The sequence below is a fragment of the Lissotriton helveticus genome, chromosome 11 (genome assembly GCF_964261635.1).
Source record: "Lissotriton helveticus chromosome 11, aLisHel1.1, whole genome shotgun sequence".
Taxonomy (NCBI): domain Eukaryota; kingdom Metazoa; phylum Chordata; class Amphibia; order Caudata; family Salamandridae; genus Lissotriton; species Lissotriton helveticus.
The window spans coordinates 731,369,001-731,395,598 of record NC_136072.1 but is presented as its reverse complement, the minus strand read 5'-3'; the positions used below and the strand labels follow the sequence as shown (position 1 = coordinate 731,395,598).

General features: G+C 44.8%; 1 protein-coding gene and 1 pseudogene across 2 annotated transcripts in view; both read right to left on the bottom strand.

The window, feature by feature from the left end:
* BNIP3L (BCL2 interacting protein 3 like) overlaps positions 1 to 26,598 on the bottom strand; it is a 110,334-nt gene that overhangs the window by 8,871 nt on the left and 74,865 nt on the right. The window lies entirely within an intron of this gene.
* LOC144793557 (U2 spliceosomal RNA) lies at positions 8,156 to 8,265 on the bottom strand (annotated as a pseudogene).

The window sequence follows — 26,598 nt, the reverse complement described above, 5'->3', positions numbered from 1 at the left end:
GTCCGCATACATTTTAATTGGTTTACTAAAACAATTTAAATGAGGTTATAAGTAAGCATTTCCTTTCAGCTTCTTTTTTGCTAATAGTTTGAGAGTTGTTCCTTTTGATAATCTTTTTATGTTCTACCAAAAACATTAATCAAAACAATTTAGGGCCAGATGAACCAACATTTTCTGCGGTTACAAACCCTGAGATTCGCAAAATCACAGGATTTACAAACACAAAAGATTTAATAGTCTGGAGCAAAAATGTTACGAGTAGGAAAATGTCCGGTTAAATGACTTTTCCATTCCAACCAACCCTTTCTGAAACTTAAATACGAGTAAGCTTGAAAGGGGACGTCACCCTATTAAAGAGTCAAAATGGTATCTATCAATGGGTTGTATTCTTAAGTGCAGTCTCAAACAACTGATCAGATGCCAAGCACCATGTTTGGGTGGCAAATGATTCACGAAAGGAGAAATTTCCCGTCAGGTGCTTCTCCAATGAGAATTCCAAAAAGGGGTTCACACTCCTTTGAGAGCCCCCAAAGTCTTCCTAAATAGGAAACAGGTTTTATGCTTCCTTTATGGGGTCAGGCAGATTTCCAAAAAAAAATAAAAAAAGTTATTTTTTAAAAAGAATTAAAAAAGAAAAGTAAATTTACGATTCCCAAAACAAATGCAGGGATGGAGGCCCGTTGTCCCTTGCTGTCCTCCATCATTAGATCTCGCCTACAAAACGTATTGTGAAAACCAGCCCACAGCATACCATTAGTTATTTTCATTGTCACTCTCGTTTGCAATCTTTTGATTGCTTAGCTTCCGTAGGCTTCCATTCCTTTCTTGTGTTAGCTCCTCCCCATAGCATGGACCAAGTACATGTGTTCTTCCTCGGCTTTGTTCTTCCTCGTCTTTTTGCAATGCACTATTTTTTATTTTTATAAGCTTTTTGGTTTATTCCTGGACGTGCAATGTGCTTTTCTATTTTTAACACAGGCATATGGCTTATTTATTTTGCTTTCAACTTATCAGTCGTCACTATTGAAAATTTAGTTACATACACCCACAATTGTACTACTCTAAGCTGATCGTTTGGAAAATCGCTTGGAGCCTGATTACAACTCTTGTTCTTACCTGCTCGCTCTGTTGGAGCTTTACCGGCGAATAAACCACAGCTTGCCCCCATTTGATTAAAAACAACCATCTGTTCGGCTGCCGCGGCGCTGAGAGGCTGCAGGGGTGTAGCGCTGCAGGGACTCACTGTTCCAGGAGTCCCTGCGAGACCTGACGACATCCGGTCTGCGCCCCCTGCCTGCCCCGCCCACGGCCGGCTGACTGAAGAAAAGGGGCTTGTTCTGTCCATCCTGTGATCTGATCGTTTGGAAAATCGCTTGGAGCCTGATTACAACTCTTGTTCTTACCTGCTCGCTTTGTTGGAGCTTTACCGGCGAATAAACCACAGCTTGCCCCCATTTGATTAAAAACAACCATCTGTTCGGCTGCCGCGGCGCTGAGAGGCTGCAGGGGTGTAGCGCTACAGGGACTCACTGTTCCAGGAGTCCCTGCGAGACCTGACGACATCCGGTCTGCGCCCCCTGCCTGCCCCGCCCACGGCCGGCTGACTGAAGAAAAGGGGCTTGTTCTGTCCATCCTGTGATCTGATCGTTTGGAAAATCGCTTGGAGCCTGATTACAACTCTTGTTCTTACCTGCTCGCTTTGTTGGAGCTTTACCGGCGAATAAACCACAGCTTGCCCCCATTTGATTAAAAACAACCATCTGTTCGGCTGCCGCGGCGCTGAGAGGCTGCAGGGGTGTAGCGCTGCAGGGACTCACTGTTCCAGGAGTCCCTGCGAGACCTGACGACATCCGGTCTGCGCCCCCTGCCTGCCCCGCCCACGGCCGGCTGACTGAAGAAAAGGGGCTTGTTCTGTCCATCCTGTGATCTGATCGTTTGGAAAATCGCTTGGAGCCTGATTACAACTCTTGTTCTTACCTGCTCGCTTTGTTGGAGCTTTACCGGCGAATAAACCACAGCTTGCCCCCATTTGATTAAAAACAACCATCTGTTCGGCTGCCGCGGCGCTGAGAGGCTGCAGGGGTGTAGCGCTGCAGGGACTCACTGTTCCAGGAGTCCCTGCGAGACCTGACGACATCCAGTCTGCGCCCCCTGCCTGCCTGCCCCGCCCACGGCCACCCTCACAAGTATAAATACAGTTTAAGGACCGTCTCGCGGGACGCCGGGCGAAGCCCGGGCAAAGGGCGGGCCGTCTGTGGCCGTCCGGGGACGTACAAGGACGGGACGGGCCACCCTATTAACATTTACATCTACATAGTTCAAGAACTGGGGAATTGTGCGATAAGTAATATATCTGACTGCCAGAGCGGTAAGTGCAACAACAAGGACCCTGAGACTGACACAAAGGGTCACGGTGAATTGCATTGAAGTCTTAATAATAAACGCACAAAACTCACTGGAGAAAGCACTATTGTCTACAACTATCAGACCTATTCCAGGAAAGCCTAATGGGATTCAAAAAATTAAGATCTCGTACAATATTTATGAAGCGAATGGGCACTGAGGAAGCAGTCAGGAAATCCTCTGCCAAAGCAGTAAAACAAGGCCGGATAACCGGGACCCCGGCAATTAGTAATTACTTTTCTGCCTTATCTTTAAATAGGGAATTATCTACCTATCTCCCGGAGATGGAAAAAAACTTGGATCCTACTGAAAATAAGGAGGAAAAAATGCTTTACTCTTCGAACCAACAATCCACTGATAATCTAAGTGAGCTTGATCTGGAACCTAACCAAAAGAATCTGCTCATCACAGGAATTACAATCCCTGGAGCATGATCCGATCCACTTAACATCTTCAACTCCAATAAAACGGTCAGGGAGTCCAGATCGTATCGACGTTACTCAAGGATCCAACCTGAAGTCAGTGGACCATATATCTGAAGTACAGTTAAATCTAGATACATTTTCAAATAGTTCTGAGAAAAAACCACCAGAACCAGATCTTGTACTTGACTCCTCACTGGACCCTTTCTTTCCTAAACACATCAATAACACAAACTCCGAAAATCCAATGTCGAAGGCTCTTTTTTCTCTACAGGAAATCTTGGAATCAGTCCTTTCTTTTCTAGGACATATCCTGGAAAATTCGGATCAAACCTTAGACGTACAAATTGGTATACTAACTTTTTTAGTGGACGAGAAAAAGAAAAAAGAATCCGCCGAAGCAATGAAAAAACAACAAATTTCTGATACGACGCAGCTGCAAAAGAATAACCTAATTAAAATTAACGAAAGTATACAGATACAAGCAAAATGCGACCCTAGTACCCAAACATCAAAAAAAGAAAAAACAGGAAAACAAACAAAGGAAAATCTGGAAATCCAAAAGGATACTGCCATATTCTCCCTAAAGAAACTCTTCAAAGAAGATCCCCCAAAAAATGTTAAACAGTACGCTATTTTTTCAAACTCCACCAAAAAAACGGATTCGCATAAAATTGTTCGTGATAAGGATGACCAAGAAAACAGCACTAAACATAAACCTGACACTGACCAAGGAGAAATAATCTCTACAATAACAGAAATCCAAGAAGAAGGAAGGAAAAAAAGGATAAAAAAGCCTACAAGAAGAATCAATAAAAAGAAAACTCGTAAGCTCAAATTTCAAAAACCTACTACACCTCGAAAAATCTGTGAGAGGCAAGAGGAAATTCCAATTCTCTATATTGACAAAAAAGAGGAAACCAGCGACAGAAAGATCACACAGAAAGCTCAACTTTTGAATCCAAGAGCACACGAATATTTACCGTCCACACTGTTCTCTGAAATAGGGCATAGAAATAAAAGAATAGGAGAAGATGACGATAAGAAATCCCTACGTGGGGATACAAAACCGTCCAAACTTTTACAATTCGAAGAACTTTTTCCTATTGATAACGTGCCACTCAATCGTGGAAGGATAATCAATCTTCTTCAACAAATACTACCTTTGCAATCCTTGACCAGCAAAGAAATAGATCTGGTGATCTTTCCCAAAAAAGAGAACAACAAAATAGCGATGGTATCTTAGTCATCAGTTCTACCCGGGATTATTCTCAGAGAAAAGGAGATACTCCATAAACGCGGTTATGACGTAATTGAAATATCTGATCTGGAAGACAATAAACCTAACAAAAGGTCCAACGGTCCTCATTGGCCAAGTCTGAGCATGCACAAAAACATTCTAGTATCAGAAGACCCAAGGTCGATTCATACAGGGAAGGACACCCTGAAAATCCTTGTGAACAATGGTGAAAGGGTCGTCTGGTGCAAAGATTTAGAAGTGAAAGAGTTTTAAAAAACTACAAAGTCTTGGGCCTGGGTTTCGGAGACATTAAACAGTAACAAAATCATTAACGGCCAAAAACCTACTGTTTAACAAAGGCTTGAAGATTACCTCGTGGAATATGGCTGGAAAAACTAAAAATAAAATGATTGAAGCTACCATAAATCAACCAGATATCTTGATTCTACAGGAAACCTGGGCAACACAATCTTTCTTCCATAAAGGTTATTACGTTTATGATATTCCGGCAAAAGCAACTAAATGGGGCCACGCAAAGGGTGGTCTGGCAATTCTACTCAGGGAGGAATATTTATGGGATCAAAAGATCGTTGAGACCAATTCTGAGAATCTTCAATGCATTAAGGTATCATTAAAAACACACATTTCGGCCCCCCCAAAGGCTATCCTGCTCTTTAACGTATATGCCCCACCTGGCGCAAACCAAGACGCACTATTTGTGGACACAATGCAAAGAATCTCTCAGTTAATAGAAGATCGATCACACTCGTCATATTTAATCATGGGCGATTTTAATGGAAAAATCTCCAATTGTGAAATTAGAAAGTGGATAAATCTATATAAAGAAGAGTCACTGGAAATATCCTCTCCAAAATTTCCCAAAGGAATTAACTCGGATAAAAGAGGTAAATTGCTATTATCATTTCTTCCAAATCTAAACGGGACGATTTTGAACGGCAATGTAGAAGGAGATATACCGGCATCGTACACTAGACGAGGAAATGGAACCTTCTCAATAATTGATTACATAATCTGTGGTATGGAACTACTAGAGACAGTTGTGCATCTGCATTCCAACTTCCCCGAAGAGAGCGACCATGCACTATTACATATATCCACTCAATGGATGGCTAATCACTCCTCTACAAGCCAGATCACATTTCATAATAGCACTATCCTGATAAAGGCTGATCAAAGGCGGATATTTTGGACTTCATCAACCTTGGTCAATATAACCGCTTTGATTACAAAAACACAACTTCTAACAAAAATAAACTCAGATGACCCTATAATAAACTTTGAATACATAGTCAACAAACTTAAATGTGCTCTTCTAGATAAGTTACAACAGGTCACATCAATAAATAATAATAAGAACAATAAAAATAAAAATCGGAATACACCAACTGCTAAAATACTCAACAAACTTATACGTGCACAATATTTGAGTTATTCTCCATCAACTGAGGCAGAAATAAACAAACTAAAAAACCAACTAAGACGAGAGAAGCATAGTCAGAAAAGAATGCTGCAAGACCGAAATTGGGTTGATATCCAAATAGCCGCCAAAAAATACAATCAGAGAGAATATTGGTCTCTAATTGCTAAAATAACTGGAACGAAAAAGAAACTTCAAGCTATTCCGGTCTCTCCCTACGACTGGGAAATTTACTTGAATGAACTGTATAAGGCAAATCCAACCAAACATGATGAAAAGGACGCCGATAACACCATGGGAAAAAATAATTCCCAGATCATACACACCTCAGCATTCTCTATAGCAATGCATATTCGAAAAGCGAAAAGCACTGGTGCTTCCGGCCCTGACCAAATACCCATCAAGGTCCTGCAAGCAGACCCCAAGGAGTGGAGTCAGATGCTATCACCCCTTTTCAACTATATCTTAAAAACTAGGAAAATACCAAAGTCATGGCAAGGGAGTATCATTATTCCTATTTATAAAAAGGGGAACAAAAACATCGTGGCTCACTGGTTAGAGGCGGCAGACCCGAGAGCAGAGGACGGCCCGGGACCAGGGTTCGATTCCCGGCGCGGCAGGTTTCTGGACCAGGGTCAGCGGACTCAATAATTCTCTCGCCTCGGTGCCCACTCTGATCAGCGATCACACTCGGCAACTCTGGGCATTAGCTTGCCTCATCTTCACTAACGGCCCCACCAGACCGCCGGGGATGCCTGGTCTCACCCTGGAGATACCCATTAAGGGACCATCTCTCAGGGAAGCCAGGAAGGGTTTCGCAGCGGTCGAAGCGCCTTGGGACCCTACGGGTAAGTAGTGCGCTATATAAATGCCTATACATTTACATTTACATTTACATCGCCGGCAATTACCGCCAAATAGCACTGATGGACGCTATAGGGAAAATCTTCGCCGCAGAGGTATTAGATCGACTAAAAGACTGGGCTTTCTCGTCAGGCTTAATTCCCATGTTTCAAGCAGGTTTTAGACCTAACCATTCTGTTATTGACAATATCTCAACTCTCCAGACCATCTTTGACAAATATATAGTGCGGAAATCTCAGACTGTATACGCAGCATTCATTGATTACTCTACTGCCTTCGATCGTGTCGACAGACCAACTCTATGGACCAAACTAAGGAGATTAGGAATACCAGAACAACTGTTGCAGATCATAATTAATCTCCATACTAGTACATGGTGTAAAGTGCAAATGGGGTGTGAAAAAGGTTTGACTAGAACAATTAAAACTGCAAATGGACTCAAGCAAGGGTGTCTTTTAGCTTACTACTCTAAGCTACTCTACGTCACTCTGCTCCATTTCAAACCACTCCACTCTACCTCAAGCCACTCCACGCCACTCTATGCAACTCCATTCAATGCCACTGTACGGCACTCCACCTTATGCCACTCTACGTAATTCTACGCTGCTCCATTCTACTCAACTCCAAACCACTCTACGCCACTCCATTCCACTCTATGACACTCCACACAATGCCACTCTGCACCACTCTGCTCAACGCCACACCCCTCTCCTATATGCCATTCTACTAAATGCCACTCCACTTCTCCACTCTATGCCACTCTACTTCACACCACTCCATTCCACTTTACGCAACGTGACTCTACGGTATTCTACGCCACTGCCCTCCACAAACATTTAGCCATGCTGAACACAACTTGGCTAAAATACATTGAAAAAGCCAATGCCTTTTACATAGGTGCGACCTATTGTGTTTGTCAATATTTGTTACATTTGCAGCCAATCACCAAGGGTCATGAATTGTGACCTGCCTAATTCCTATTCTATGGGCTGGTAATTTTACGACCTCAGGCAAATGTACAGTTAGCAGCAATGCAATCTATTAGGAACAAGTTTATATTGCAAATTAGACCAGCATTCGTAGAGCAGCAGCCTCGGTGCAATTTGTACATGCCTGGTTTACGAACACTATGCAAAGTACATTAGGCCCATATAAGTACCAAACCATTCTGACAATAAAGAGACCCCTATGGCGACAAAAAGCTGGAATAAAACTCAGTCACAAGAATCTTTACTCTAGACAGGGCTAATTTAGTGTTTGCTGAAATTTCTAAATGGTTTTCCTAGGACAGTGTTTCACATTGTGCAAATGCGCCATTTGGCAACAAGTTTCTGCCAGGTTTTACCCGCCACACACTCTGCAAAATGGGTTAATACTCCATGAACAATTAGTTTCTGCACAAATATCGCTCAACTTTTGAAGCCCATTTCAGTTGCAATCAGGAGTTTCCACCCAAAGAGAATTAGCTTTGCAGGTGTAATCAGGGGCTTCATCCAATTCCGTAAAAACCTCAATATAAAGGAAAGTTAAGCTTGACGAAGGTGTAATAATAGTAGTCACAGCTCAAAAAAATAACAAAGACTTCAGATTCACAAGATATGTTACAGCCTTAGCAATAGCTCACAACCCATTGCACTCAATAAATTTACTCCCATCCCCGTCATGCATGTTTTCCATCAAAAATGCTTTCACACATACAGTTTCACCTTACATAATGTACAATATCACAAATTACGTGTTATGCATGTGTTGTGTGAGCAACACTCCTCTTCACCCAGTCAATTTTCCTAATGGTCCCTGGGAAAAACTGGGAATGGATTTTATAGGTCAAATGTACAATCTTAAAATGATAAGAACACATACTACACTTGATCTTAGCCAAAAGGCTAAGAAGCGATCCAATGTATAATCTTAACATGGAAATGAAGTATGGGTTAGTGGTTGTTGATTACTACTAAAAATAGGTTGAATGCAAGTTTTTGAGTGAACTACCACCACTGGTGTGATCGATCCATTGAGGGATAAGCTTCACAGAGAAGGAGTTCCCAAAGTGTTGGTTTCAGACAATGGCGTACAGTTTAAATCTCAAATGATGCAATCTTTCTTGAAAATGATGGGGGTCAAGCACTTAACAGTAGCTTTATATACTCCCCAAGGCAATGGTATGGTGGAGAGAGTGAAAAGGATGTTGAATGACACGATTCAAATGGCTACTGTGGCAGGTGAAATGGTCCCTGAAGCTGTACAGGAAAGATTGTGGAGTTATCACAATACTCCACATTCTGTCACTTGTGTCTCACCTTTTGTTCTGTTGAAAGGACGTTAAGTTTCCTGCAAGTTGAGTCCCAGCTGGGTGTTGGAGCACACAAATTATGCCAACAGGACGCCTGATTTGATGCAAATGTGTGACAAAGTAGAACAAGCACTAGCAATGCAATAGGTCTCGCATTTACGCAAGTTAAAGCTATTGGCATTGTAAATGATAATGCCTTTTATTTATGTTTTTAAAACCAAAACATTAATAAAAGGCATTGTCATTTGCAATGCCAATACCTAAAGCTCGCGTAAATGCAAGACCTACTGCATTTAGCAAAGCCCTTGTGCAGTGGCACTGGACCATGCACATCTAATGAGAACCCAGCCATTAAAAATCCAGTGCAACCCATTTGTCCTATAAATGTGATTAATGCCCACAAAAACTCTGTTTCGAGCCCATAAAAAGCTGAAAATAAGCAGCGCCCTTGAAATGATGGCAGATTCTATTTAATAGAAGATCTCAGTCCACACACATTACTACACCTGTAGATGGTACTTGTGACTGTGCTAAAAATGAAATTCCTGCTATTATCAATAGGGAAGATACAGCAGTGCTATCGCTTAAATATTGATCACCACGGAGGCTTTCCAATACTGTCCGCAGGACTGCAAATAATTATGGTGTACCAGAACCTATTTCACTTTTTATGCCCATTCAATCCTTGCCACCATTCATGAGACTGGCAGGAACAGAATAAGCCTTATATTTGCTTCAGTGATGTGTCCATCTGGGGCCTGATTGGATAAACTGCCATGTGCTGCTAATTGGCATTGTGGAGTTATTTAACACAGTGCTATGTATTGTTAATTTGTGCAGCTTGACTCCATTTAGTCTTGCTGCAGTCACTGTCTTGAAGCAGTGCTGATGCCACAAACCAGAACGATTAGGCCGGAGGAGCAGTATCCCATGTGAGACACTCTGAAGCTCAACTGGAACAAACCAAAATGACCCAGTCGCAAATTCATGAGTGTTCAATTGGGCGCAATGCTCCATGGTGCGGATTCGCCAAGATTAAATGTGTAAAGCGGAATGCAAATATGAAAAGCACCGATTCTCATCATTATGTGGGAAAAGGCTCACAGCACATGAGCAAATTGTGCACAGTGAAATTGTGCATTGGCAAACTGCTGATGGAAATGTGTTTGCGCTCTTTTACCTTAACACTTATATTGACTCCTGGTGAAATTTTAATATTGATTAAAAGAGCGGGAACGTTTTTTATTCGCATAAAAGGTTAATTCCAATCTTCCTTGAGCGAGCTTTAGTATTTCACATGCGCTAATTCTTTGGCATCAGAACTAGGTGCATCAAACAGGTCTGCGAGTTTGTGACAGCACCTGACAGACTCGCGCAGGATATCGATTATTTCCACAGAGTTACGGGCGAGGATGTGGCGTAACGGCTAGAGCGATTGACCTCGAAGCTGGGGGTTCAAGTCTCGGCAAGGACGCCCCACAATTTGTGATTCAGGGCAAATCACCTAATCTCCCCGTGCCTACCAATGCTGGTCATTAATAGTAGTAGCAGTAGTAGTAGTATTCTGGCGGCTCTTGGTATTTTTAATACCGGTGTTATCATCATTAGGAGTTAGGTTATTATTAATTGTATTGTAATGGCATTTATATAGCGCTTACTACCCCTGACGAGGCGTCAAAGCGCTTTTTCGGCGAGTAATGTTACTATTATTATCATTGTGAGTGCATGCATGGCCTTCATCAAAGACATTCTGTGTGCAGTTAAACAGAAAATCAGAACAACAACCAGTGAATAGGCTTATAACAGAATATCTGTCAGGCCCAGTTCATTAAATAATACTTTCCGGGTGATGTCTCTGAAAACTGGCGCTTACTAGGAGAACGCTGCGTACAGTACGGTAGCTTTAGCGGTTTCTCTTCAAAGCTGAAATGCGGAGGTGATAGGGGAAATAATGCACACTACGAAGGGGTGCAAGATGACCACCCTCCCTTCCACCACTAGGACACACAGCACAGTAAAATAATCCAATTAGCTCTTGGAAGGGCGATAATTCTCCTATCATGCCCCTCAACAGGCAGAATGTCACATGTCCTCGGTACGCTGCCCTACATTAACTCGTGACAACAGTACCGGAAGAGGTGAGTGGAGCAACGGCAGAGGACACATGTGTTGTTTCATTCACAGCTCAGGTCAGAAGAGTGGAGACAAGCCCTTGTCGCAATAAGAGAGCCCATTGGCCATACTCCACGCATCTGTGCTTGTGTTTATGTGCACGTGCAATACTTCAACTCAAGACCTTAATGTAACATTACACAGATAGCATTGGTTATCATTCAGCAAGAAGTGCACTTTATGAAAGATGGATGTCAAGTTTGACAAGTCTATTGGTGTTCCATTCTTTTGCAGAAAGCGAGAAAACTATATGGAGTATATAAGAACGCACACCAAAACAATTCAAAAGCGGCCACGAACGAAAGTGTAGCGCCAGCATGTGTAGCCCCTCGCTGAAATTTAAAACAAGCGCGTGCGCGCCGAGGCAGCGGGGGGAGGGGAAGAGAGGATGGGGCCTGCGCCGCATGCTGAAAGTTAAAAGCAGCAGGGTGAGGAGAAAGAGGAGGGGGCCTCTCCCTTGCGGGAGCGAGCAGGAACCATCTGTTAGTAATTAACAGATAGTTTGAAAGCTCACTCCCGCAAGGGAATCGCCAAACGTGCACGCGTTACCATTCAATGCAATGCATGCACATTTTTGCCCGCAAAGCTGTGCCGATTACTAAAGGTCTTTTTCCTATGCAGCACATACGCGCTAAGACCTAAAAAGCACAATTGAAAACAAAACTGATAATGACATTGATAAGAAGGTAAAAGAGGTTCAGTTTCATGTTGGGGTTGTTGTTAAAGTGAAGAGACCAATGGGAGCCAGAAAAAGCAATTCCAAGTTTTTTCCCCAAAACGTGCATTGTTAAGATATCTAAACATGCAGTATTGGTGGAGAATGGTAAATGGTGGAGCAAAAGTGTGGTGCTGGTGTGGACTGAAATTGCAGTAGAAGCAGACCATGAAAGGTCAGTGATGGGAGGGCACTTATTTGATCAAAGTTTTCTTGACATGCCAGTCCAAAATCGGTTGGGTGATTTCAAAGTTCATAACACTGGTGGAGGAGATGCCATGTATGCCCAAGATCATGTATGTGAGAATCAATTGCTTGGTGTGCGTTGTGAGAAGTTGGCCTGATATATGATGCTCACTAGTTCTAGTGATCACCTTGTATCAGTCCAAACAACCCTTACGGTGATTGGTTGTAAGTCAACCTTATAGACCAGCTATCCTAATGGTAGCATGGACACAGCAGTCTTAGGCTAAACTCTTTTGGCATGTGAAGCCAGCTGTTTTACCACAATATAACCCCTTGAATACCAGATGAAAGGACACCACACAGGTTGTTATGAAAATAAACAGTATATTTATTAATAACAGCACCTCTGAACTCTTTATGAGGTCAGAGGGCTAAGCACATGACAATCTCTTACGAAAAATACTACAAGTTGCACAAAATTACAATGGTGCCCTAGGGGCACGACAAACCATACACTAAGTAAGTGGAATGTGAAAGTCGATAATGTGGAATTGGACACTAGGACAGTTGGACTACCCTTGAGCACCGAAATGCTCTCGTTACCTCACCCACGGGGCTGCGGGTGCATAGGTGCCAAAGTGTGTCGGGTTCTCTCGTTGAGGTCAATGGAGCCTGAAAGAAAAGATGCTGCAGGCGACCAGGAGGAAGATGTCCGGTGCGATCCAAGGGTAGATCGGTGAAGAAGAGGACCTAAAAGCAGAGGGGACAGTGTTCAAAGTCACTAGCCAGTGACCGGTGTGGAACCAGGAAGGAACCAGGTGCTGTCGTCGCGATCAGGTGAAGAGTGGACGCTTGACTCTGCAGCCACGTGGACCAGGAGGTGTCTTCAACGACCAGGATGGAGGCACGAGCTGTCCCACGCAGGCTCTCGCTGTCGGCGGTGTCGGATCCGGGATTGGACTCAACAGGCCTTGGCAAAGGCAACCCAAGCGGTGAGTGGAAAAGACGTCTGGTGCGGACTAGGAGAGTCTGGGGTGCCCCTCTTTTGGAAGGGAGCAAGGGCCAGTCTGGAGCAACCAGACCAGCAGCAAAGATTCAAAGGTTCGTCGTCTAAGAGGCCACTAGCCAGCCGGCAAGTGACCAGACAACGCGTCGAGCAGCAAACAAGCAGAAGGGCCCCATGCAGATCTCGTGGAAGCTGGAGGGCTGATCTTCGGTGCAGGGGCTGCTCGGAGTTGGGGCTTCTCAATCCCCAAAGCACTTGGTCGAGTTTACCTCGGGAGTCGTGCTGGGAGCGAAGTGCAGGTTCGTTCAAGATGGCCGGTCCCACATGTCTCGTCGCACCCACGGGCCTCAGCTTTGCTGTAGATGTAGGTTGAGGTCGGAGAGGTCTGGGAATCCGGGTCTCGTCGGGCTCTGAAGTCTGGATCCTCGAGGGAAGACGACAAAGTGAAGCCGCTGGACGCTTGATGGTGCCTGCAGTTGCAGGGTGGACACTCCTTGCCCACAAGGGAGATTCTTCAGTCTTCTGTGGAGCAGAACGTCGAAGGCCAGAGTTTCTTCTTGTTGAATAGTTCAGGATAATGTAATCTGGAATGGGACCAGCTCCTACCTTTATTCTCCTAAAGGGGGCTGCACTACTGACTAGGTCCCTCCCCTGGGTGGGACCCGGAAGGGGGGTGGTTACACCCCCTATCCTTTGTCCGGTTTCCCGCCAGAGCTGGGGCAGGGATGCCCCAGCAACTGGTTTGAACCGGTGTATGCACAGGACACCTTGTGTGCCCCAGGCATGTCTCATTCCTTTCAGGCCTATCCTCCCCAATACACAAAATCCTGTCTGGGGTGGTGCTAGCACCTCCCAAGGCAGGAAACCCTTTGTCCAAGCCATCCTCACTGGAAGGACTCCCAGCGGCAGGAGGTCAGACTTGTGTCTGTGGTGGCAGCATCCATTTTGTGATGCTGAGGCTCGAGTTAACTTTAACCGGGGTTCACAGTTACATACATGTCGTGTCCCTCTAGAAGGGTGGAATGCTACCCCCGTCGCCAGAATTGGCGAGGGGGTAGTATTCCAAATCGTATGACACCTTACTCGACATGTTTTGATAATGTTATACCAGAGTTAGCATTTAACCGCGAGGTTGATAATGCACTTAAGAGTATATGGTATAGCGTTATCATGGAACAGCTATTAGGACTTGGTTCCGCAAGCTGCAAACGGGCTCAGCTCATGCCAGAGCACCATCTCACATAATTCCAAGCACCCTGCCTTCAGGATTGATAAGGCCTTCCATAGGAGTGACTGATAGGAGTATATGTGTCCATTTTAGGGTTAGATATAGGTATACTATATCTACAGCAAAGGGTGTTTACACCACCTTGCCCCAGCTGTCATGCAGCCAGTTGTGTCAGATTTAGATGGCCAGCCAGGGGTGGCATAATACATGCTTCAGCCCCTGGTAGGCCCTGAGTGCACCTATGCCCTGGGTACCTAAGGTACACTGTACAGGGACTGATAAGGTGACCCAGTATCCAATTAGATATGTACCTAAGGTACATGGAATCCATTTTAACAGAGAGAGCAGGAAGCCTGGGGTCCTGAATAGCAGGATCCCAGGCCAACTAAGTCAGAAATCAGCAAAACACTAGGCAAAAAGTTGGGGGCAACCATAGTCAGATATCCACCTTCCTACATAACCCCCCCCCCCCCCCCAAACGAAAGGAGATAAGACTATCCTTGACCAGGTAAGCCTATATTGCCTGAGTGGCCATATGAGGAGGTGCATGCACTGGCATGGTTACCCCCTATCTCATGGTCCACTAAGCAATCCCTCACCCTAAGGGTATCTGAGGGTCTCCACCATAGGGAATCTCTACCTGTGGTGTGTTTTGGTAAAGTAAAAGGCTGGTGCTGGGATGGAGTACTGAAGTGAGGCTCCACTAATGTTGGGCTCAACTTCCTCCAATCACTATCCACCATATATGCCTTTCTTTCCAGGACTGAGTTGCTGTATGCTCTCAGGGTCAACCTCTGCTACCTAAAGCTGGAGGCTGGGTCCCTCTGTTTGGCTTACTGGAGGGACAGGTCAGGTTTGGGGCCCTTAGATCCCAGGTTTGGCTGTGCCCAACAGTGTCCATCTGTGGGAGGTCCCTAACTAATTTTAAGGGGGATCCCTCAGGAGTTTGTTTTATTTTCACTTGGCTAGAACTACTAGCTTCAGTGCCCTTAATCTGCTGATTGGGGGGTTCTTTTGGACAGGGGGGGGCCTTTGGGGACCACCACTGGCCTCCCTGACCTCCACAGCCCTGGGCTGACTGAGGCAGGGTAGAGAGGGGCAGGTTACCTGCTCCAGACTGGGTCCCACCTTGGAAGGGTCCACTGACATCAGGGGTTCTGCCAGGCTAGGCCTGACTACCTCTGGGGCAGTTTCTTCACAAGGGGTAGGATCAGTTCCCTGAGGAGGCTGATCCTTTCCTAAAGTCTGGCGGGAGGGAGATTTCTCTTCCTCCTCAATGCTCTCTGTTTGAGTGGAGTGATCCATAGTTTCAGGCTTCACAACACTATTATCAGACTGAGTTTGGGCTGTGGCCATCACAAACCCACCAACCCTTTCAGGAAGGGACTCAGTTTGGGTATGGGCTGTTACCATCACAGCCCTGCTAATCTTTTCAGGGAAGGAATCTATTTGAGATTGGGCTGAGCCTGGCACAGCCCTCCTAACCTGTTCAGGAAGATTTACCATTTTAGAATGGGTTTCTTGTTCTACCTCAGCCCAGGCTGAGATCTCTAAATCATTCCCCAGTAGGCAATCTACAGGCAAGGTTGATGACACTGCCACTCTCTTGGGGCCAGTGACACCTCCCCAGCTGAGATTTACCACTGCCATGGGATGATTTTTCTGCACTACATCAATGTTTGTCACCTGGTATGTGGCACCAGGTATAAGTTGCCTTGAGGGAACTAGGCTCTCAGTCACCATGGTGATGCTAGCCCCTGTGTCTCTATAGGCCTCAACTTTCAGACCATTGATGAGGGGCTCCTGTCTGTACTTGCCCAAAGTGTTGGGACAAGCAGTGAAGTTGGCAAACCCCATGCCAGTTTCACAGACAAGAGTATCTGAGTTAGGGGATCTGGTTAGGCCAGAGTCCCCAGGAACTCCCAAAGTAAATCCACCCAAATTCTTGGGGGCACTCCCACCACCTGGGGATTACTACTAGTAGTAACAGGAGGCTTGGGAGTGTTACTTGGGGGTATGTTCTCCTTATTGTTGTTGGCCCTTGGGCAACTGCTGTCAGTTTTCCAATGGCCTACCTGTTTGCAGGTATAGCAATAAGGTTTCTTCTGGGTATTGGAAGGATTCTGGGACCCACCCCTCTCAGAGGATTTTTGGGGCCCTGATGTGGTTTGATCTGTAGATTTATTCCCACCCTTCTCTTGAGGCTTGGTTGATTCCTTCTTTTGGTCACCACCTTGGTTCTTAGGCCTAATCATGGTTCTGACCCATTTGTCTGCCCTCTTACCCAATTCTTGTGGAGAGGTCAGATCAGAGTCTACCAGGTGCTGGTGTAATAACTGGTTCTGACAATTATTTAAGACTTGCTCTCTCATAATTAGATTGTACAATCCGGTGTAATCAGTAACCTTACTTCCCAGTAGCCAGCCTTCCAAAGCCTTAGTGGCACAATCAACAAAGTCAGTCCAATCCTGAGCCTGAGTCTTCTGGGTATCCCTGAACATCAACCTGTACTGTTCAGTGGTTAAGCGAAACCCATCAATCAGTGCAGTTTTCAAGACTTGGTCATCATTAGCATCCTCATCTCTAACAGTGAGGAGCTTGTCTCTACCTTTACCTTCAAAGGAGAGCCACAATATAGCTGCCCACTGACTCTGGGGTACCTGCTGTACTTAGCAGGCTCTCTCCAAAGCAGTTATCCACTTGTGGATATCTCCTGTCTTATAGGAGGGCACTATTTTACTCAGGTATCTATTATCAAAACTCCTGTCTCTATCCCTAGGGATAGTGCTGCCACCAATGGGGGCTACCCCACTCAACTGTTGCTCCCTAGCAAAGGCAAGCTTCTCTTTGGCAAGGGCAAGTTCTTCCCTCTGGATCCTCAGATTAGCTTCCTTCATCTTTGCCTCATGCTCTCTCCTCTGAGGGGAAGTCATCCTCCTCTGAGCAGATGCATGAGAGGCACGAGAGTGCACAGATCTAATGGAGTCCCTAGAATGAGACCTATCTCTTCTAACTCCATGGTTAGGCCTGCTTAGGGTCAGTACTGGGGGTCCCCCAGTTCCTTCCCTATGTAGGTCTAAGTTGGCCCTTGTGAGTCTGCTGACTATCACAGAACCTTTGTCTGCCTCATCCCCAGAGGGTTCCTCATCCTCTTCCTCCTCTTCTACATCTTCTGTTTCAGGGAGATCTGGATCACCAAGAGTACCTTCTAAGGCTGGCATGCTCCTATCTGGATTAGAGGGGTCTTTGTTGGCAGCCCTTCTGGCATCATATGTCTCTAAGAGACCTAACAGAAAAGGAGTGGTAGGGTTAGAACCCTGTTTCAATTTCCTGGAGGTACACAATTGTCTCATCTCCTGGAAACTGAGAGCTGCATATCTGGAAAGGACCTGTGGAGGGTCACTAACCACTTGGGGAGTCTCTGAAGTCTCTCCATGGGTAGACATGCTTTCTAGTGAGGTGTAAGTGATGCACCTACCTACACTATGGGTTTTCCTACTGATCCCTTGCTAAGAGTTGTAGTCCGGGTGTGCTAGGCCCTTTCTACTACAACAGCTGGTTCAGTAGAACTCACGAGTATTTCCAAGCTTGTTATATGTACCTAGAGTACCTTATGTGATCTTTCAAATGATATTTCAAGATTATATTTGGTAAAAACAACAGCAAGCTCAAATCCCAACCGCTGCACACCAATGTGAGAAGTTGGCCTGATATATGATGCTCACTAGTTCTAGTGATCACCTTGTATCAGTCCAAACAACCCTTATGGTGATTGGTTGTAAGTCAACCTTATAGACCAGCTATCCTAATGGTAGCATGGACAAAGCAGTCTTAGGCTAAACTCTTTTGGCATGTGAAGCCAGCTGTTTTACCACAATATAACCCCTTGAATACCAGATGAAAGGACACCACACAGGTTGTTATGAAAATAAACAGTATATTTATTAATAACAACACCTCTGAACTCTTTATGAGGTCAGAGGGCTAAGCACATGACAATCTCTTACGAAAAATACTACAAGTTGCACAAAATTACAATGGTGCCCTAGGGGCACGACAAACCATATACTAAGTAAGTGGAATGTGAAAGTCGATAATGGGAATGGAGCTGTCCAGAGGCTGTAGGATCGATGGGACCACGCTACACTAACTTCAGGTAAGTAATAGGAGGCCCACGGAACGCGTGAGCAGAGTGTGAACTCACACGCGAGATGCGTAACAACGTCTATGGACAGTACAGTTCAAGTAAAAGGTAAGTACGGACAATCCTGACTAGTTAGGACAACAACGACTGTGGAATTGGACACTAGGACAGTTAGACTACCCATGAGCACCGAAATGCTCTCGTTACCTCACCCACGGGCTGCGGGTGCATAGGTGCCAAAGAGTGTTGGGTTCTCGCATTGAAGTCAATGGAGCCTGAAAGAAAAGATGTTGCAGGCGACCAGGAGGAAGATGTCCGGAGCGATCCAAGGGTGGATCGGTGAAGAAGAGGACCTGAAAGCAGAGGGGACAGTGTTCAAAGTCACTAGCCAGTGACCGGTGTGGAACCAGGAAGGAACCAGGTGCTGTCGACGCGATCAGGTGAAGAGTGGACGCTTGACTCTGCAGCCACGTGGACCAGGAGGTGTCTTCGACGACCAGGATGGAGGCACGAGTTGTCCCACGCAGGCTCTCGCTGTCGGCGGTGTCGGATCCGGGATTGGACTCAACAGGCCTTGGCAAAGGTAACCCATGCGGTGAGTGGAAAAGACGTCTGGTGCGGACTAGGAGAGTCCGGGGTGCCCCTCTTTTGGAAGGGAGCAAGGGCCAGTCTGGAGCAACCACACCAGCAGCAAAGATTCAAAGGTTCGTCGTCTAAGAGGCCACTAGCCAGCCGGCAAGTGACCAGACAACGCGTCGAGCAGCAAACAAGCAGAAGTGCCCCACGCAGATCTCGTGGAAGCTGGAGGGCTGATCTTCGGTGCAGGGGCTGCTCGGAGTTGGGGCTTCTCAATCCCCAAAGCACTTGGTCGAGTTTACCTCGGGAGTCGTGCTGGAAGCGAAGTGCAGGTTCGTTCAAGATGGCCGGTCCCACGTGTCTCGTCGCTCCCACGTGTCTCGTCGCACCCACGGGTCTCAGCTTTGCTGTAAATGTAGGTTGAGGTTGGAGAGGTCTGGGAATCCGGGTCTCGTCGGGCTCTGAAGTCTGGATCCTCGAGGGAAGACGACAAAGTGAAGCCGCTGGACGCTTGATGGTGCCTGCAGTTGCAGGGTGGACACTCGTTGCCCACAAGGGAGATTCTGCAGTCTTCTGTGGAGCAGAACGTCGAAGGCCATAGTTTCTTCTTGTTGAATAGTTCAGGATAATCTAATCTGGAATGGGACCAGCTCCTACCTTTATTCCCCTTAAGGGGGCTGCACTACTGACTAGGTCCCTCCCCTGGGTGGGACTAGGAAGGGGGGTGGTTACACCCCCTATCCTTTGTCCGGTTTCCCGCCAGAGCTGGGGCAGGGATGCCCCAGCAACTGGTTTGAACCGGTGTATGCACAGGACACCTTGTGTGCCCCATGTCTCATTCCTTTCAGGCCTATCCTCCCCAATACACAAAATCCTGTCTGGGGTGGTGCTAGCACCTCCCAAGGCAGGAAACCCTTTGTCCAAGCCATCCTTGCTGGAAGGACTCCCAGCAGCAGGAGGTCAGACTTGTGTCTGTGGTGGCAGCATCCATTTTGTGATGCTGAGGCTCGAGTTAACTTTAACCGGGGTTCACAGTTACATACATGTCGTGTCCCTCTAGAAGGGTGGAATGCTACCCCCGTCGCCAGAATTGGCGAGGGGGTAGTATTCCAAATCGTATGACACTTACTCGACATGTTTTGATAATGTTATACCAGAATTAGCATTTAACCGCGAGGTTGATAATGCACTTAAGAGTATATGGTATAGCGTTATCATGGAACAGCTATTAGGACTTGGTTCCGCAAGCTGCAAACGGGCTCAGCTCATGCCAGAGCACCATCTCACATAATTCCAAGCACCCTACCTTCAGGATTGATAAGGCCTTCCATAGGAGTGACTGATAGGAGTATATGTGTACATTTTAGGGTTAGATATAGGTATACTATATCTACAGCAAAGGGTGTTTACACCACCTTGCCCCAGCTGTCATGCAGCCAGTTGTGTCAGATTTAGATGGCCAGCCAGGGGTGGCATAATACATTCTTCAGCCCCTGGTAGGCAATGAGTGCACCTATGCCCTGGGTACCTAAGGTACACTGTACAGGGACTGATAAGGTGACCCAGTATCCAATTAGATATGTACCTAAGGTACATGGAATCCATTTTAACAGAGAGAGCAGGAAGCCTGGGGTCCTGAATAGCAGGATCCCAGGCCAACTAAGTCAGAAACCAGCAAAACACTAGGCAAAAAGTTGGGGGCAACCATAGTCAGATATCCACCTTCCTACATGCGTGAGGGAGATAAGATGGGTAGACCCTTGAAGGAAGGGGAGGAGAGAGTATTGGATGGTGCCGCAATGACAAGGGAAAGTGGGAGAAGAGTACGCCCCTCTCAATAATTAAAAGATTATGTATTGGAGTGAGTGTTCCGTTTCTCCCTACTCTCTGATTGACACACTTGTGATCTAACCGTGGATGCGCTTGTGTTTAGTTATCTCTTCTGCAGAAATTTGTTGTTTGTACTTTGTTGCTTGGGGTGGGGGTTTGGTAGGATGATTTTAAGTTTCCTTTTGTGGTTGTGTTAAGGGGGAAGATATGTTGTGTTCTTATTGTCTATGTTCCTTTAGAATGGGAAGGTTGGAAGCTCTGTATGGTTCTGTGTTGGGAGTTCGAGGTTTGTCAGTTGTTGTGGACACCTGGAGCTGAGGGCTGGAGCTGGAGAGCTGTGGGTGATCGTGTGCTGTCTGAAATAAAAGAGTATCTTCATCCATACCCTGCATGTGCTCATCATTCCACCGCTCAGAGGAACCCATCACAGTATGTCACTGAGAGCCGCTAGCATGACTACCTGATTCTTAACTTAGCTATTCACTTCTAAGAAATAGCAACATTGCTGCCACGTAATAAAAAGAAACTCCTTACTCCCTGTGTTCCTGTCTTGCACAGTGTTCCAAAGACCCGAGCAAAGAGGCAGAATGGCGGTTGGGAGTCTCCCCATGTCTCTGGGGTCTACACAGATATAAGGGAGGCAGAAAAAAATGCAACCAGCAATCTTCTTGGCCAACCTCCACATTTCCTGTCAGCTGTGGGTCTCTTCTAACATGAACATGGCGCTCTGAGGAGCGGCTCTCAGGGGACATGGCTTTGGGCATGAAGATGAGAGAATGCACAATGGGTGTTGCATGCATTATGCCGTTATGAGGCTCCGTCAATCACAGCCGCGGCCCGTGGAGGGAGTTGCGGTGGGGCAGAAAGGCGGGGCGGGGGTGGCACTAAAAACCAGAATATGGATAATTGGAGGCAAGTAAACAATTTAATTAACAAAATGAATTCCGTAGCATGGGCTGCATTGCATTTTGCGGGCCGTGGCTGGTCAATCAGAAGGCACGCCCATGTAAGTCGACGTATGCACATGTGCGTATAACCACACACTGTTGCTAACCTATTAAATGATTTGAATGCCATTTTTTTTAAATTATATATTGATCCAAGACCGCAGAGGCTCCTTGGAAGAGTAAATTTAAAAAAAGGGATTTTTACTTGTGCAAAAGCGGATTTGTAAATGAAGAGCAGCCAACTACAAATTGGAGCGGTTGGTCCCACCAAAAAATGTAAATATTTTACTTTAAGGACCTCCAGGGGTGGAGGAGCCTTGTAGGACATGGTATAGGGATAAAGTCTGGGGGAAGACACGGGGAGTAGGTGGGGACAGCAATCAGGTTGGCGCACAAAATAAAAATAAAAAAAAGAGTTGGGGAGAAGGGAGCCACATGGAGAGAATTAGTTATCCAACAGAAAAAGCAGCACACAAGGGAGAGAGCAAGTAGGAGGAGAGATGAGCAACATGGAGCACAGAGGAGGGTATTTGGGGGAGTGGTAATCAGCACGTGAGGGAGGGAGCTGCAAAAAACATGCAGTCTCCCTAAAGTTCCCTAAAAGTGAGCAGTAGACCGATACAAGTCAGTCAGTCAAAAAGATGGTAAGAGACTATGCTCCAAGGAGAGTTAAATGCAAGAAAAGGAAAGCAAGTCATCAAATAAGAAGCAAGCAAATGAGAAAAAGACAATAAAGCCAAACAATGGTAGGGTTCTCAGCTTACTATGATGTGTTGTAAGTGTAAAGAGGGGTCCCCGCAAGGAGAACGTGTTGTGTGAAACACACACTGACACAGTTATGAATCAAAACAACCTTAATCAAAGATAATCAAAGATTACTCATAGCAAGTATTGTCATTTATTTAACAACACTAGATTTAAATCAATAAGACATTACATTCATATTTATTAAGTGAATGGCCCCAAACGGGAGAAAGGAGAGGGAAGAGAAATTGTGCTCAAAGCGGTGTAAAGTCAAAAAAGGGTACACAGAATCAAAGAAAATAGGTTATTACAGTCTTCAAATCACAATTGGAATTATTCCTAGAAACAAAAAACCTACATAATTATGGCATGTATTGTATCACTATAAACCTAGGGACCTTCAACGGTCACATACATAGTTCAATGTAATCAGGGGGGTGTGCCGGAGGTCCCAATTGAGAAGGAAAGTCGTCGACCTTTCGACCCCTAACCGTAGGCTACATTAGGTCCTTTACCGGGGTCTTCATCAGGACAGGTACAGGGGGGAGGAAGACGAAGTAGGGTGGGGCAGTCCTATTTCAGCTTAGAACAATCAATTTGCTGAAGTAGAAAGACGTCCAATTAATTACTATTCCAGATGAGACTAGCTGCTCCGAGAATACACCAAATTAACGACACAGGAGTAATTACGCTGGTAGTCTTATGCAATTCGGATATGGTGCCTGATGTCACTTTTGCCTCACGAATAATTACTTTAGAAAATGCCGATATCACCCATTGTATTTATATGGGCAAAACCGAAGTGGATTCTATTATGACACTGTTGAGTGTTCAATCGCTTGTTAGAACACCTTTTCTTTTAACGTCAGAGCCAAGCTAAGTGGAACAACCCTTCCAGTTACACACGAGGGATTCCGCCATATTTCAACGTTCCGTTAACAGGGGAAGCTCCGTGATAATTGAATCAGAACCACAGAAGGCGAAGTCACGCTAGTCAGACTCGTGTCTGCAAACACAGCCGGCAGCTGTGTTTGCAGAGACGGAACGGAACGTTGAAATACAAGCGATTGAACACGCAACAGTGTCATAATAGAATCCACTTCGGTTTTGCCCATATAAATACAATGGGTGATATCGGCATTTTCTAAAGTAATTATTCGTGAGGCAAAAGTGACATCAGGCACCATATCCGAATTGCATAAGACTACCAGCGTAATTACTCCTGTGTCGTTAATTTGGTGTATTCCCGGAGCAGCTAGTCTCATCTGGAATAGTAATTAATTGGAGGGCTTTCTACTTCAGCAAATTGATTGTTCTAAGCTGAAATAGGACTGCCCCACCCTACTTCGTCTTCCTCCCCCCTGTACCTGTGCTGATGAAGACCCCGGTAAAGGACCTAATGTAGCCTACGGTTAGGGGTCGAAACGTCGATGACTTTCCTTCTCAATTGGGACCTTCGGCACACCCCCCTGATTACATTGAACTATGTATGTGACCGTTGAATGTCCCTAGGTTAATAGTGATACAATACATGCCATAATTATGTAGGTTTTTTGTTTCTAGGAATAATACCAATTGTGATTTGAAGACTGTAATAACCTATTTTCTTTGATTCTGTGTACCCTTTTTTGACTTTACACCGCTTTGAGCACAATTTCTCTTCCCTCTCCTTTCTCCCGTTTGGGGCCATTCACTTAATAAATCTGAATGTAATGTCTTATTGATTTAAATCTAGTGTTGGTAAATAAATGACAATACTTGCTATGAGTAATCTTTGATTATCTTTGATTAAGGTTGTTTTGATTCATAACTGTGTCAGTGTGTGTTTCACACAACACGTTCTCCTTGCGGGGACCCCTCTATACACTTACCACATAACGCCCAGGTCCCCGCGACTGCATGGGTTCAAACCCCCCCCTTTTTTGTAATGTACTATGATGTGTTGGCGGGCCAATGGAATTACGCGATTGTGCGGCTGCTGCGATTTTCGCATAATTACAGATTTGCCCCATTTGCCACATAATCCATCATCTGGCGCATAATTTGCAGATTTAACCAACAAAAAAAAGGAATTCTAGCTGAAATTGTTCAAAAGTTAATAAATATGCAGTGACTCGTGTTGTCACGCAGTGGAAGGGCCTTTGCAAAGCTGGACTAGTCAGCTTTATGTTGCTCAATGCGATATTTGGGTGTTTAACTGGTACTACTGAGGTGCAGCCAATGCCCAGACTGTTACCAAGTTAAAAAATGACCAAATAATGAAGTAATTCTATTACAAATGTGCGGCATAATTAATTTTCTTGCTGCATAATTACTCACTCGTGCTGCATGAGAGACCTTTGCATCTAGATAGCTGAAAGCAGTCCGACAGATGAGAACAAAAAACACATAGTAGAATAACAGGTGTACCATAGGGTACAATTGTTATAGTATAATAGCTGGCTAGATTTCTTCTCAAACACATCTAACCCCCTATCCTTCCTTGATTATTTAAATAATTTGTCAACCCCCATTTCATACGCCACGAACCTCTAACAGTGGATTTTACTTCCATCATTCCCAGTCTGTGCTTCTGCACCTAATCATAGCTTCCTGCCACCTCCCCATAGCAACCTAGTTACACACAGTCGTTAAAACAATGCCATCTGTTTATCATGCCTGGATAGTATTCAGAAATTCTTCATTTGTGGGTGTTTAGATGAGAAAGTACTGTAGATTGCAAAGTGTATGAAAACCCTTGTATATTATAAATATTAGTTTGAAAGCAGAACCCCCTAAGATATTACCCACGAGTGAGCACATACACTGTGGTCCTTCATCAACAACATTCATCTGTTATGGGGTGTCTGCAACAGATTCATTTGACTATTTTACAATACCCCTTTCCCCACTACACACCATCAACCTAAGAATGTAACTTGTAACTGTTGTACCTTCTGTAACAATGTGTAATTTGTAACCTATGTAACTCTCCTCATGTAAAGCGCTCTGATACCTCCGGGTCTAGCCAGCGCTATATAAAACTCGAGTAAATAAATAACTAATACATTCTGTGGTTAACTTGGCTCGTGCTTTTTAACTGTGGTCAGGACGTTTGAGTGGTTGGAGGGCAGATTGCCTCTTCCTTGACTCCAGGTTGGGACCATCTCTGTGGTGTGGTTTTCGAAGCCTGTTTTCCATCGTACCTTGGATATTTTGAAGACCTTTGCAGGCATGTTATCCCTTCATACGCGCTCACACACAAGTTAAATATTTTCACCAATTATGTATTTTATCTCACTTGAATAGGTGAGCTTGCAATACTGTACATGCATTTTTAAGCAACGTGAGACTACTGTACACAGTGGAAGCTATGATTAGTTGTGTATTAAACAAAACTTGTAATTTCTCCCATAAGCATGTTTCGTTATAACACTGTCAAATCCTGATCTTCCTCTACAGATGATGTACTTTGTGTTGTACTGAGGATCACTTAATTAACATTACATTTTCAAGCAGCTGATCTCACATCACTGAATAAATATTCTTTTTGCTTTGCCTAATTGTTGCTTTTTGCGATCACATAGTCAAGTACGCTCAATGGTAATGGTTTCATCAATGATAGCATGTTTGCTCGTATGGAATGCTCCATAGCTGCACCCCAGTTCAAGCAGCAGTCATTACGACTCATTCTAAAACTCTGACAGGTCTTAACAATATGGTACAGAAATTACAATTTCTGACTGTTTTAGAAAATAAATATTTTGCAGTGAATGCCGTTTCTCTTCTGCTTGGGTGGAAAAAGCAAAGAGAAAAGCTACAAAAGTAGCAATTTGGTTTAATTGAGTGAACAGTGAATTGAAAATGAAACAGTGTACTGAACAATACACATAATTCGTTAATTGAAAGAAAGAGAGAGACAAAGTGGTTTGCTTTCCTTCTCAATTATTCCACCACCGGCTACTGGACTCGTTCCAAACCCTTTAACACAGATTACACAGACTCTTTGCTTTGGTTATACAACACAGATGACCTCCGACAGGACAAGCACTTTTTAACAATTTCACGGTCTCAATTTCCAACTTGAAAATTTTAAATCAATGCTAATATATAGCAAAAGTGACATTTTATTTCAATTTGTGAGGGCTGCTATATAAGAGCAATTTTAAACTTCAGGATATTCACAAAGGTAAAACTTGGAGATAAGTAAATCGACACATGTAAATTTACACTAACACATTTCAGTAACTTTACTACTTTTGGCTATTCATCATTTTTGACTATAAAGTTACTCAAAAGTGGTGACTTACATGCACCCCCCACACCCCCTCCGAACAGGGGGTGCAGTCAGTAAAAATATCACTTACGACAGACCGTAAATACTTCTACAAACGTATACATTCATACATAC